Genomic DNA, 13087 nt, shown 5'->3' with positions numbered 1-13087 from the left:
AATAATCCGGTGTTTCCTGCATTTAGGATGAAATATCGGTCCCCTATCTGAAGAACATTTGTTTTGAAAGACTTACCCTATGCAGTATTTTTGTATTCTGTCACCAGTCCAAAAGAAAGCGTCAGCTTTACAATATATATTGTTTTTAAATCAGAGTGCATGGCTGGATAGTAAATGTGATAGTAACCAACAGTGATAGAGCGGTAAGAAAATGAATAACCTACTAAGTGCCTCAAGGAAATTCTCTGAAGATTTTTTAAACCTGTCCAAATAAAATGAATTTGCAAAAAGAGAAAAAGACATACCGCACTCCAATAACGTGAAGATCCGGGTGCTAAACAGGACCAAGGGCCAGCACCAGTCCCAGGGAATAGATATCAGTGGTAGAAAGAGGATCTAGATACCCCAAGTATCTTCAATTGTATTTCTTAGGGTAAGTGAGACACCACAACGTTTCGACCCCTGAAAGGGTCTTTGTCAAGCTTGTCAAAGACCCTTTCAGGGGTTGAAACATTACAGTGTCTCACTTATACTAATAAATACAATCGAAGATACTTGGAGTACCTGGATGCTCTTTCTACCACAAATAAAATGCATGTAATTGATTTAGAGATTAATAAGGTGAACTGAAACAGAGGAAAGATCACAATTGTTGACTTGAAAAGGTTTGATGACTTGAGTCTTATTCTCGTATAAATGTTGTTTTCTTCCTAAAACGTGAATGCAACACATGTGTCAAGTGTGTAGTAGACTTGTGAAGAGCAGGTTTGTTTGGTTTGGCTGAATAATTTTTCCCAAAATTGAAACTTTGTTCGGGATGTCCTATTCTTGTTCATGTGACGGTTGATTGGTTGGCCAACGCCGTCCATGAAAAAATATTCAGGGAATAAAACAAAAAGGGCACAAAAATCAGACAATCAGTGTATTGCAAATTATATACATAATATAAATATTATATGTAGTTAGCAGTACACTAATAGGTGCATTTTCCTGCCATTTAATTTACAGATCAAATGATGAGTGGAAATAACCAATAGAGGGTATAAAAAGAAAGGCAGTAAAAAAAAAATCTATATTTACATAGTGTATAAATATAGATTTTATTTCTGTTCTTCTTTGTTTTCCCTGATGGTCACTTTTCACTTAATCTGTGAATAAAATCAATATTTAGTGGCTGTCCCTTCAATCCCATCAATCATCTTTTCTCCCATCAATCGGCTCTTTTTTTGGCCCCACAGACGTAGGTCCACATAACAAATGTTCAGCTTGCGAATTAGTCGTTTGCTCGGTTATATGTTCTTGGGGTGCATTGGAGATATGAGCCAAATTTTCCAAAATCTGAAAGCACAATCTAAAGAGTAGTTTTATAAAATCATGAGAACGCATGAAAATAACCAGAAATACACACAGAGATTTTTTTTCCTTTGGAAATCTTGAAACATACCCCTTTGCATTAAACCGACACGATACCTTAATGACTATAAACCTATATTCCTAATGCTAGTGACCGTGTCCTTAGTTATATATGGACTGTCCATTTTTTACAATACATTTACTAAAATAAAGCTTTTTACTCATCTTTTTCCAGCACTGAGCACTGCTCATGTCTCCATTCCCTGTGACATAATTGAGGAGGCAGGGCCTACTCCAGTGTGGACCAATCCAATGAACCTCAAAGAGGAGCAATGGGGACCCATGCTGCATGTGCATGCCACACGTTCATCCGATACTTCATAGGAGAGCATTGTATCCAATGTTTTCTTATGAGCTTCCACGTCACATGACCGAGGTTTATTTGGTCAGTGTAGCGGAAGTGCTTCTTGTGACCGTCAGGAAGAGAGACGCTGGAGGTGAATCCAAAAAACTGAGATGTTTTACATTGCAGATTTAAAACTCTAGGACCAATGCACCCTGGCCACTTCATTGAGACAAAGTGGTCTAGGTGACTATCGTGGTCATTTACATAAAGAAAATAAAGGAATGACAAGACTAAGAATGACAAACACACTGATATAGCTGCTGATGATGATAGACATGGCTGCAAGCATACAATCTAATCTGCAATGCAACTGGCGAAATACAAGGCACAGTTAAAAAGGTGTAAAAAACAGCACCACTAAGGTATACTATTATAGATCTTGCCTGTGAGGTATAACTTGTTCCCCAGATTTCTTTATACATAGATGACTTTGCTTTTTCCCTCCTGCACTGAGATTTGCTCCTCATTTGTGTTACTGGACAACCTATGTGATAGAAAAGGCTAGTCTGACATGCATGTGCACAGCTTGGGCACATAAAAAGCATTACTTTTGAGTGCTATCTGTGTCAAAGGGAAAGCTATAAAGCTGGGTCCGTACCATATTTGAGCACTTCCCATTTCTGTATCAATAAAATAGTATTGACTTTACAGCTGAGAGATACTAAAACACAAAATACAATTAAAATAAATGTACATGTGTTTTCAAAGTTTATTTCACCGTTTATACTCAATAATGATGTGTTTTATTAGGAACAACTAAATTAGATTTTCGCAAATGTTTAATTACAGCTTGACATGAATATTGTTAAATAGCCCAACAGTGCTCATTTTAAAAAAAACGTCTGAAGGAAGGAAAGTTACTATAGTTAGTGCATCAGCCAACTGACCACTCTTGCGACTGGTGCAATAACCCATAAATTATATAATGCTTTAACTGGTGGAACCAGCATCTTAATGTGCAATACAAAATAGGGAGAGAAGTGGAGATGTGAAAAGGTAAAAGGAGTTCCCAATAACTTTTTCAGAGACAAAGACTAGGCAACCGATTGGGTGGTAGAGAAGAGCAAAATAAGTTAATATTGAAAGAGAAAGCCAGTGATCGGATAAGAGAGAAAATATCACCTTCGGAAAACCCTATCTTGAAATACTTCAACTAAACTCAAAGAAATCACCTGAGAACTAAGGAGCGAGTTTACAGATACATTTATTTTATAATAACTTTATTTCATTTTCCACCAATGCTTAAGAATTATTCTGGTAAAGGGTTATGGCTCATATTGGGAATGTAGTAGAACGTTTAGATTAACAGTAGACATGTGCAATTTGTTTCTTTCCCAATGTACATTCGGCCAAATTTCGCGCAATTCAGATATTCTGATGCTTAAGAATGTCCGAAGTTCGAATTGCCAAATTTCCGAATTGCCATAGTGCCGAATTTCCAAAGTGCCGCACCGAAACGAATTGCCAAAGTTCCAAATTGCAGAAGTTCCGAATTGCCGAAGTTCCGAAGTGCTTTGGATTTCTGAAAAGTGCCATTCAAGGGTCCGAATTACTGAAGTTCCGAATTGCCAAATTTCCGAATTGCCAAAGTTCCGAATTGCCGTTGTGCCGAACCGAAACTAATGACATTGGTCTGAATTGCCGAAGCAGACATATTTTTTTCACTTACCCGAATTTCCAAACCAAACTTTTTGCCCATGTACATCCCTAATTAACAGCACATAGAGGATCATGTATGATTAATAAACTTGACAATATTAATTGTTTAATGTTATGGTTTATCTTTTTTGCTGTGGGAGTGGAGAAGCAATATGATGAAACTGAAATATCTATTTACGGTAAGTTTTGCATTATTAAACGTAGTTTTAGATATTCTATATAATTAGAGACATTAACTAATATGCTAATGGATTGCATGTAACCTTTTCTATCTGAAAATTAAACTGTCATTTTGTTCAGTGACATTTTTCACTGTTAAAGTACATAACGATATAGCAATACACAATGACAGGTTTGGATGGCTAATTTTTGCTAAATACAATCAGTAATTCCTCCTTTGCTCTGGAAGAAATTATGGAAGTATTTAACGATAATACAGAAATAGTATATTTTTTCTCAAAACAGACCTGATACTTGGAAGTTGTACTTGAACTACCTACAAAGACCCACACATGATGAATGGTTGAGTCTGATGAGATAATGGGAGAGAAAGATCTTCCTGGTATACATTTTCCTGCAGCGCCATTTTGTTTCAGCATTTCACCTGGCTCGTGAAGCACTCCTAATGAACTTGCATATCACTCCACAGAACATCTCACAATCCAAGAAGATGCTATAGACCAAGGATGCCCAAAAGGTGGATCCCCAATTGTTTAAAACCACAGCTTCCATGATGCTTTTCCATTCTAAAGGCATGCAAAGCATCATGGGAGTTGTAGTTCTACAACATCTGGGGATTTTATTTTACCTACTGGGCACCCCTGCTATAGACATTCACTACACAGTGAGAGAAAATATAAATTTCTCTCCATCCATCTCTTTTCAAAAGTCAAATCAAATCAGAAATGAATCAATATTCTAGTTTGGCCATCTCCAGAAGTATAGACAATACATAGTCCCTATGGGCATTGTGTATGCTATTTGATTGTGTCGAAATCCCACTGAAAATACAGTGCAATATATAGGAAGTCTGTTTGTTTGCTTTTTATTCTATATTTAATTATATTATATATTTAAAGGGGAACTGCACCTTCAAACCATCTTGAAGTTACACTCACCCTGACAATATTTGAAAAAGTCTATGTGGTTTTCTTCGCCTCCTGTTGTTAATACAAATTTTGATTATTTGGTCACTAGAGCTAGAATAATCCCTAATTTGATGACAAGACAGGAGGCTTCATATTTGCTGTTTTAACGCTCCTTTATGATAGAACATACAGCATGTGGCATAGGTTTAAAATAGAACGTATGAAAAGTTGATTCCCTAGACCAATCCGCAGATGACAGGATGTCTGAGATGGAAATGCCTGCACAAAAGCCTGAGGATGCGGCTGCTCCTCTGGCTGAATGTGCTCCAAAGGAGGGATCAATGCCTGTTTGGACAAGTATCCATCTGATCCACCGTGTGATGGTGAGTTTGGAGACCGGTTTGTGTGGTCTGACGTAAGAAACCAGAAAGGGTCCGGTAGGGGAGCGCAGAGTGGTCGTGGCATCTATATAGTGTCGAACACAATGCGCCACGCAGAGTGACAGTCTATTCGGAAAATAAGGGTAGAAGACTGTGGAGGAATTAGTCTTTGTACGTCTGGTGACATGAAGTTTAACATGGTAGTCAAACACTCGAATATCGGAGACCCTACGGAAGGATACCAGACATAGAAGTAAGGCCAGCTTGGCAGAAAGTTGGCGTAACATCAAAGTCTCTTTAGAAGGCCAAGATTCCAAGAAGAAAAAAACCTGCGTGACGTCCCAGAAGTTGGAATACCTTAGAAGGGGGGGTCTGGCTAGGCAAACCCCCCCATAACATTTTACAAACAGAAGGATGTTTCCCTATTGATGCATTGTCAATAGAGTTGTGAGCTGCAGAAATAGCAGATCGAAAGACATTAATCGACCTATAGGATTTGCCTTGATCAAAAAGGGTAGATACAAAATTTATAATGGCTTTGAGAGGTGCTGAAAAGGGATCGGTAACCCTTTCCAAACACCAGCTGACCCATGTCCACCATGTAGAGAGGTAAACGCGTCTAGTGCCTGGGGCCCAGGAGTCCCATAGGAGAACCTGGGCTGTTTTCGAAAGTCCCAAGACATTCCAGGATCCCCTGAAACGGTTCAAGCTACATGGTACATTCCTGAGGATGTCGAAGAATCGAGGCAATAGAATTGGGCAATTCACAGATAGTTCTAGTAGAGTTGGGAACCAAGTCTGGGCCCTACATAAGGGGGTGACAAGGACTATGTCTTATCTGGGATGGGCCCGAAGATAGCCTTATTTCTTTTTTCAATGTTCTTAATACTAATAATAGAGGTATAATTTTAACTCATGAATTTAGTAGAGAACAAATAAACTTTTTAGATCTTAATATATTTATAAAAAAATGGAAATATTCACACGAAAATCTTTTTCAAAAAAGTCTGCGTTAACACAGCAATTGATAAGAATAGCTGCCACTATAAACCCTGGCTTGATAGTGCCCCAAAAAGCCAATTTTTAAGATTACGCAGAAACTGTACAGATGTAGAATTTTTTTACGAACAAGCTGATATTTAAAAAAAATAAATTTATGGAAAAAAATTACTTAGAAACAGATTTATTAGATAGAATTAATGAGATAAAAACCAAAGATAGGGATGAGCTCTTAATGTATAAACCAAAAAACAAAAATGACTCTATACTCCTCCCTATTACTTTTAACTACAACAATAAAAGTAGAGAAATAAAAAAGATTATTAAAAAACATTGGCATATTTTAGACCAAGATGATAAGCTTAGCAAAATTATCCCAAAAAAGCCAAATATAATTTTACTAAAATAATCCCACCCAAAAACCTACCTTTTTTTTCCCAATCAAAAGGGTTTTTTAAATGCAAAACATGTATTGTATGTAAGACCACTGACTCTACAATGCCATCCAAAATGACAGAATTCCTTTCAAATAGGACTAAAATTACGTACAAAGTGAAAAAATTTATAAGATGCAATACTAAAAATGTGATTTACTTATTGGAATGCCCATGTGGCTTCCAATATGTTGGAATGACTACAAGATGTTTAAAAACTAGATTAAGCGAACATTGTAGAAATATTAAAAACAGAAACATTTTTAATCCATAATAAAGACCCCAAAATGCTTAAATGTATGGGGATAAAAAAATGTACCCTACCCTGGAGAGGAGGTGACATTAAAAACATTCTAGGAAAAACAGATATGGAATGGGTCTATAGGTTATAGACCCTTGCACCTCTAGGCTTAAATGTTGATTTTGATTTGCATAATTTTTTGTAAATAATCCTTTTTAAAAAATCCACCAATTTTTATTCCATTATTCTTATCTTATTTAATATTTATTCATGTTTTTATTATGTTATAAATATTATGCTTAACATTATCATGCTATGTGTACCATTCATGTTTATTTCTTATTTTTATTCAGTTTTCTTGTACTATTATTTCATATCTGTTTTTATTCTATACCCTTTTTTCTTATAGTTATTTGGTCCCCCCTATTGTTAACTTTGCATATTGGAGTGGCTGACTATCGATTTTTACGGTCAGTCCGACCGTCACTTTCCCCATACACTTAGTGACCGGCATGACTACATTTCCCAAGGAGCATTGCTCCTACATGCCGGTCACGTGGTGCGGGGGTTGCGCTACGCATCCGAGCGATCTCCCCGATCATGTGACTCTAAATACATTGTTTTAAATTGCTCCACAAGCCTCGTTTTGAATAACAATATATATTTTATGATTAGTATTACTTTTATTTTAGCTACTGTTTAGTTTTAAATTAGTTTTCAAGCTGTTTTTAAAAAAAATGTTTGAATTCTGTTTGTAATTGGTGCAACAGATTTTGGCGCCATTTTCAAATACTGTGTACTTCTATAAATATTGTTTTATGCCAGGTATATTATTCTATAACCATTTTGATGAAGCCTTAAAGGTGAAACGCGTTAATTGTTTTAAATTGTGTATTTTAAAACAATAAAAGTAATTTTTTGGTTACCTTTTTTATAGGACCAATTTTATACTTATTTTTATTGTATCCCATATACACTACTATTATTATTCCTGGCATTTTTTATTCTATTTCCTTGTATCCTGCTTAAAGAAATCCATAGGTGGGGATAATTCCACCAGCGCTGTGAAAATAGAGCAGTACATTTCTGCTCTACTCTTGTGAGTATATTTTATTTTTATTTTATTTATTTTATTGTTCTTACTGAGAGCACTATTTGCTGTTTCTTATACCTTGATATAAACGACGGAACCCAAGCCGGACGGACGGACCTACCCCTCCAGTATATTCTATAGTGGGGATTATACCACTAAGTGCCCTTCATCCCAGAGCTGGCCCTAGCTCCATCAAATGTGAGTGAAAAATCCTCCTTTTTATTTACTTTTATCTTGGAGCTACAATATTTCACTATTGGCAGTCTCTCTGTGCTTTTTTATCTTCACATATACGGATCATCTACAACCCGGACGGATCAACTCCTGAGGATTGTACACACATCCTATCCATATATTAGTGAGACTGTTTTTATTGACTTTATTTAACATTTTTACTATTTTGATTTTTACTGAATATCTGGATGGACTCTGTTTTTTTATATTTTTTATATTTTTTTATATTATTGCATAGAGATTACTATACTCAGGTTCTACCACTTGCTGCTTATATACTCTAACCAATAGGTTAAGGTTTTATGGTAAATACTCCTCTACTAATAGCCCTTAACTCCTTTTTCTTTTTCCTATTTTACAAAGGGATTCCCTTTTTTAGGGTTGCTGCTCCTATCTTTGTTATTAAGCGCAGACTCATCTCCTTTATTTTCCTGGATAAATAGCCTGGATAGAGGCAGACAATAGGCCTATGGTATGTGCCAGATCGCGTAGGCGAATCTGTTGGGCTGACAGTAATTTGCGAATGTCTTTCTTTATAGATTTGACCTTTGTGGAAGGTAGTTGTAAAATCGCCTGTACCGAATCTATTAGAAATCTGAGTAACCGAACCGTCTGAGAAGGTTCCAGATCTGATTTCTGAAAATTGATGACAAAACCTAGGTTTTTTAACAATGCAGTTGTCATGTCCGTATGTTGACGTAAAAGGTTTGGATCCTGAGCCATTAACAGAATGTAGTCCACAAATACAATGGAACGATTCCTCTGTGATCGGAGCAGCACCATCACTGGTTTCATCAGCTTTGTGAAACACCATGGTGCGGAGCAAAGACCAAAAGGGAGGAATGTAAACTGCCAAATTTCCTCTTGCCAGAGGAATTGAAGGAAAGCCGAACGGTTGTGGGAAACAGGGACTGTGAGATATGCGTCCTTGAGATTGAATCTGGAGAACCAGTCTCCAACGCAAAGGAGGTCCCTGAGGAGATGGATGCCCTACATCTTGAAATGGCGATATCTGACATGGCGATTCAGGTCTTTCAAATTGGTAATTGGATGAAGTTCTCCTGTCTTTTTGTGGACCAGGAATATGTTGCTGAGAAAAATATGTGGGAAAGGTGATCTTTTAATCGCTCCCTTTTCCACCAGTTTGTTCAACTTTGTTTGTAATGACAGATTGTCTGTTGTAGACATCCGTAATGGTGTAGGTGGTGTGTCCTGGAAGGGAGTGAAAAGGAAGTCTATTTTGAACCCCTTGAACTGTGTGTAGGATCCTGCTATAGGTACATTGAAACAAGTGAGGTTTATTACCTGGAGCAGTGCGTCTGTGTAAGTAGGCAGATCCACGTCCCCGGATGGATCCCCTGTTGGTGAATAACTGACGGTGGTATGGTCGTGGAGGTCCCAAGTTCCAGTAATTTTCTGATGGATGAGGTCTGTAGCCTGTGAAAGCAGGCTCTGCTGCTCGTTTGGCCTCTATAATGTCCAGCTCTCCCAGAAAAACAGTGTGACTGGGAGCGAAATACCCAGCATAGGAAGGATTGGGCCTTATTTAAGGTAGTAAATACCGCTACATGTTTAGACAGATCTCTCATAAAAGAGTCTCCAAATAATAAGCCATTGGCTTCTGGTCCCAATTCTCAGGAGCTCAAATCCGTTAATTTAGCATCAAGTTTATATAGTGCTACCCTACGTCTCTCAGTGTATATAGTCACATTAGCATTGCCCAGGAAGCATAAATCCCTTTGGGCCTATTCTAGCACAGTGTGTGGATCAAATTCTCCACTAGTTATAGCTCTAAGTTTAGCCTTTATTTCTTTTTCAAGAGGATTACGCAGCCACATCTTGCAAAGGTTAGAAATATGGTCAGGTGGGGCCCATTCGGCAGAGTGTGGGTGTCTGATGACCCTAGGGTCAAAAAATGGGATGCCCGAAGCATCCAAAAGGGTGTCTGAATCGGGTCCCTTGGGCATAGTATTACTCGTATCTGGGTTTCCTTGACAAATTCCGACGAGGGGTCCCTTAGCGCATTCGCCAAGGGCTCCTCATCAGAATAGCCGAGGTAGTAATCCTCTACCCCATCACCCGTATGAGATGTAGAACCCTCTAAGGGATCGAAAGTAGCCTGGGCGGGGTGAGTTAAAGGCTTGGTGGGAGCCTTGCCCTTGCCTACAGATACACTATCCCCTTTCCAAGGGCGTTTACTCGTGACTTCCTGATACGAAGGCTTAGAGTCCTCTAAATCAGAGAGTAAGTGTGCACTGGGATTGACTTTGGTAGAAGTCTTGTCATGAAAGGCTGCTAACACCTTGGGGATAAATTTGGCAATGGTGGAAACGAGCCAAGCTCTAAGTTCTTGAGAAATGGCAGGCTCAGTGTTATCAGACATGGTAGGTCTAATTTATTGTAAACTGACAGTAGTCAAGCAAGGAGTTGTGTAATGAGTGGGGGTCACCCAAATGTTATCAGTAGTATTTATATAAGGGGTCACCCAAATGAGATCAGTAGTTTTGTAAGGGCGGCACACAATTATTCAGTGGGATTGGCCACTAAAATTAATAAGTTGGTTGATCCACTATAATAACAGTAAGTGGGGTTTACCACTTGTAGAAGTCAATCAGAGTGTGTCCACAGCATAGCAATAAAGAGTGGGGTCACCGCTGTTAAAGCAGAAATCTGAGTTATTTACCCACTGTAATATTGGTTGTGATGGACTGCCTGGCACTCCGACCGAGTACCTCCACCAATCGATGCTCCTAGTGCTTGCCGAGGACTCCAAGCACTCCACCAGACACCATAAGCACTGCAAACCCCACTTCCAGCGATGCAGCTGCGCCGGGGTCTCATCGTCCTCTACCCACCCTGAACCCAAGACCAGGATCCAGCTTCCAGTAGGTAGACCTCTCCTATTTCAGAGAGCATGGCAGGAACAAGCTCTTAGAAGAGCTAAGTGATTATACTCAGGGGAGTATGGTGATTATAGCAACCCCCCAGAGTGTAGTTCTCCAATCCCCCAAACATGAGCAAATACTTCATGAAGGTGCAAGATGATCTGAGAGTTTAATGGTTCAGGTTGCTTTATATACAATTCCTCAGGCCAGAGGCACACCCCCTGGACCTGATGGAACACCGCATTATCAACTGTACAAACCAATAAGAACACTGTAACAATGAATGACACTCCCACATACAGCACACAATCCCTCCCCTCTGCCTGTGATATAATTAAAGTAGCTAATACAATAACCTAATTATCCACAGGCAAAAACATATTTTTTCCCTAAAGTACAGAAAACACCCCAAAATATAATATATATATAACATATATAAATGTTATATCCCTGGATAGCTCTGATCTGGGTGAACAACATATCCACAAATCACCCAGATCAGAGCAGGGGTTCAGGAAATTCCTGGACATCTCTTTTGACCGACCGCACGCACGTTTTCATGCCCAAAACAGTTCCAGAGGATTAGGCTGTGTGGCCGGTCTATTTTCAATGTGTAAGTTCAGTTCAAATAGTCGAACGGGAACCGTTCGTGCATGTAGTCAAAGTTAAAGTGCTGTTCGAATTGTCAAATAGTGTTCGACTCAAGTCGACGTCCAGAGAAGGTAAAGTTTCAGTGGTGTTCATGCCGGCGCGTGTCCGATTTGAGTTCCATGAACTCGACAACAAAACACAGCTGAACTCATTTGGCTGAATAAAATGGCCGCCACCAGGTGTTCGAATGGCGAATGGCGGCCACTTTGACTACTTCGACACTTCGGCTGTATCCGAAGTGCCACTTCGACTAGTTCAAAAGTTAAAGTACATTGTGCCAAGTCCCAATAGGCACAACTAGGGTCTCTCGGGCACAAGAAATTAAAGGGGCCATAGTCACAGGGCAAAAGAGTGTCAAGTAGTCCCCTCCAAGTAAAAGTGGCAAGGTTACTTTCGCCACACTGGTGTTAGTACACCTTTTTTAAACTGAATAGTAAAGTAAATAATAGGTGGGGTCACCCACAACAATCACTCAAATAGGTACAGAAAAATAAGTGGGGGTCACCCACAAAGCCCTCCTTTATTTATAAAATAATTACAGCAGGTCTGGTATTTCGTTTTTCTGATCTGTCAATAAAAACAGATAAAATAAAATGAGTAAAATGTAATAAAGTATTAGCCCAGTAAGTACTTACCAGATCTGATGAGGAAAAGCAGTAGTAGAATTCCGACTGTTGTGTCCGTTTAAAAAAAAAAAAAAAACGCGGGAAAGAGTAACCGAACGCGAAAATTGCCGCTGTCAATCAAATGGGCGGGAAGGGAAGCGCATCAGAAATGCAGACGCGATGGGCGGGAAGCCGAAAGGGGGCGAAAAAGGTGAGCCGCGGGCTCATGTGAGATGTAGTCCGCGGCACTAAAGGAAATGACTGAGGGAAGTGAGCCGCGGTCTCTCACTGAGTAGAGAGTCGCAGCCACTAATAGTATAATAATCACCGGGGAAAAGCTCTGCGATTTAAAGAGATATAAGTATTTAGAAATAATAGATTTAAAGGAGGTAGAGTGTAAAAAATTATTTAGCCCAAAGAGGAGAATGTGATTAAACCGGAAACACAAGAGTAAAGTTATATAATGGTATTATAAAAGCAATATATGGTGGGTGTAAGTAAATCTATTAAATTGAGTGTCAAATGTAGAGAACAAGGCTGTTAAAGTATGGTAATAATGAATACTAGATATCAATATAATTAGAACAGACTCACCTGGGAGGCAAGCAGCAAAGAAAGAGGAATTGGGAGGAGCTTGATGACATCATATAAGATTGTTATACACTCTGATTGGTTAAACTGTTTTACACCATTGTTAACTATTTCTTTGCTGCTGGGAGGTTCAGTAAAGAAAGATAAGCAAATATGAAGCCTTGCCATAAAATTAGCAAGTACCGATACCCTCTATAAAGTGATATTTGGAACAATATATCAAAGGTTTGTTTTTGTTTTTTCATGATAGTTTTTCCACATTTTCTTAATTGCTGTCATCAATGAAGGATTAAGGAATAAAGCAAATTAAATATATTTTTGGGGATGAAAAGACTATAAACACTTCAAAATTATCTAGTCCCTCTGGAAATTAAAGGGTTCAGAAAATTAGCTGAAATACCAAATTGTAAAATTATGTACAGAAGACTGAGTATAGTCACTAGGGCCTCCGTCAAACACGCTGTGAAT

This window comes from Pelobates fuscus, chromosome 12 (genome assembly GCF_036172605.1).
Source record: "Pelobates fuscus isolate aPelFus1 chromosome 12, aPelFus1.pri, whole genome shotgun sequence".
NCBI lineage: Eukaryota > Metazoa > Chordata > Amphibia > Anura > Pelobatidae > Pelobates > Pelobates fuscus.
This window is presented reverse-complemented; position numbering follows the sequence as displayed.